At 33.4% G+C, this 2506-nt stretch overlaps 1 pseudogene; it reads left to right on the forward strand.

Moving 5' to 3' along the window:
- Nucleotides 1-1061: 1061 nt before the first annotated feature.
- Nucleotides 1062-2073, forward strand: LOC140835383 (uncharacterized; annotated as a pseudogene).
- The last annotated feature ends 433 nt before the right edge of the window (nucleotides 2074-2506 follow it).

Raw genomic sequence — 2506 nt, forward strand, 5'->3', positions numbered from 1 at the left:
GATCGACGTCTATTGTAGACATTCGATACAGCATACCAAAGTCTAAATTAGATCGGGATCCCTAGGTTAGAAATAAATTGAGATAAGATAACAAGTCATTGACTTAAATACAGATTCGTATTAGTTCATGTAATCAGATTGAATACATGTTTTAATGATTGTTTATGCTTTTATATACGTTTTATATGATTGCATTGATACATTGTTTATACTGGGATATTTATATCTCACCGGAGTTATCCGGCTGTTGTCTTGTCTGTATGTGTACATGACAACAGGTGGGACAGGTTCAGGGTCACAGAGGTGAAGAAAGATCAAGATTAGAGTGGTGATTCCGGACTTGGATATAGATAGGTTTATTTACTTGATTGTAGTAGTTGAACCTAGTTTTGAACTAGATGCATGTTATACAGGATTTGTATTATTATACTGGTTTGTATAATAGAATGATTCCATTACCTTCCGCATTTTTTTAAAAAAAATTAGACCCTGTTTATTCTAATTGATTAAATTAGTCCCAATGACGATTAAGAAGATGATTAGCGTCCAGGTCCCCACAATTACATTGGTTATTTGTTGGAATTAGCGGGGATAAAAAAGTTAGCTTTTGCTTTAAGTTTTGTGTTCTTTTTTTCATGGTATTCTCAGTGCTTTCCTGGCAACGATACTCTCTGTTTGAGCAAAATTGCATTTATCACGAAATCCTTATGTAAAATCAATAGTTTTTTATATCCCACAAGCATAAGCCCATGAAATTGAAATATGAATCGGGCACCTGTTCAAAATATATGGTTCCCCTAATAGTAAAATATGAACAAGGCACGTGTTTGTGTTAAAACATTGGATTTTACATATTGCTGATCTTACACAGTGGTTTTTGTGCTTTTTAATTTTCACAATGGTCACGAGTGTAATTTGCCTCTTTATATGTCAAGAAAGAACAAGTATTACTACTTTATTTCCTTTTATATATGTAAAATGTGTTTGTAGCATTCCGATTTTTGAATACATACAGCTGTATTTTTTATTTTTCCAATAACCATGTATCTTTTTTTTTCTCTCAATAGCGAATCGGACAACTAATATTAGATTCTGTGTACATTGGAAGTTGTATGAAACATTTGAAAAGATTGCTCGCAATTATCGATGAGCTTTATCTTTCGTCCAGAAATGATAACATTTGCCCATCTGTTGATTTATGTTTCAAATTGGTGAAAACACGTCCTATCATAGGGTAAGTGTGTACTTATCTTTCGTTGACTTTTATATACTGCACTTTATATCAACTAAGAAATATATGTTCTGTAAGATGGGCGGCTGTGAAGAAGGACCAGATTCTTGCCAAACAAGACTTGCCATGGGAATGAAGTTGACATTATGCACTTCTCGGTAGGCAATGCAATACCTGGAAGACTCTATGACAACAATCCATTGGACAACAGAGAAGGAAATGGTGGTGATGTGGATGTATGAAATATTATTATGGTGATAACTACTTGGTGAGTTGATTAAAGTAACATTCTTTACATTTTTTCTCTGGATGATCAGGTTCGGTCATTTGGTAGATGTGTATGCGTGGAACCCACACTGTACATTCCTTGATGGTATCAGTCCTTCAGGTGGGCTACAAACTTTACTTTTTCTCGATGTCACCAATGCCTGTATAAATTTCTCAAAATAAACCTGGTTATCATTTCTCAAAATAACTGTATAAATTTTACCTGGTTATCATTTCCAATGAGGATTATGTTTTGCCCTTTGACTTAGTAAATGAAACGAGTGGACATAATGATTGGCAAGGATCATAGTGGCACAGCAGCTTGACCGATCAATCGCGAAGTTATTTTCGTAAAACGAGTCAACCCGATTCATATTTAAGATGGAAAATAATACTTTTAAAATATGAATGTTTGTGATAAGCTACGTCAAGTTTTAAATGTTGTTCAGAATTGGTTTTATGATCTGAGGTGCAATATTGCAGTGTTTTTTCTGCTTTATCTCAATGGGATTGAAGGGTGTGCCTTCTCACTTATATTTGTTTTGATGAAACAGACCATCATTCTTGGTCATTGAAAAGCAGTTAATAAAATATTTGATTCATTAAAGAAATATACAAATTGTAGCAAACTTAAAATTGTTTAATTAGGCTCAATTGAATCCTACAAATGGCTCGAATTCCACCGTCCTCTGCACCACAAATAAATTCCTCTTACAATTTCTGCAAGTAATAAAAAAAAAACTTAAATGCATGAATTTACTCATATTTTGTGTCAAAACCCTCTTCTATCCTTGCTTTTATTATACTTGATTGATTGTTAAAAATATACATAACTGGGAATGAGCATTCGGTTTGACTATTGCTTGTCTTTGGTTGGATGCTTCCTCTGTCATCAACAATCTTGGATACGACATTAAAATCTTTTGATTCTGCTTATCCTTCCACAGGTAAATAAATGGTTTCTTTATTCCAATTTTTGCGCAAATTTTTTGTACTATTCTAAACTGT

This window comes from Primulina eburnea, chromosome 6 (genome assembly GCF_022965805.1).
Source record: "Primulina eburnea isolate SZY01 chromosome 6, ASM2296580v1, whole genome shotgun sequence".
Lineage (NCBI taxonomy): Eukaryota > Viridiplantae > Streptophyta > Magnoliopsida > Lamiales > Gesneriaceae > Primulina > Primulina eburnea.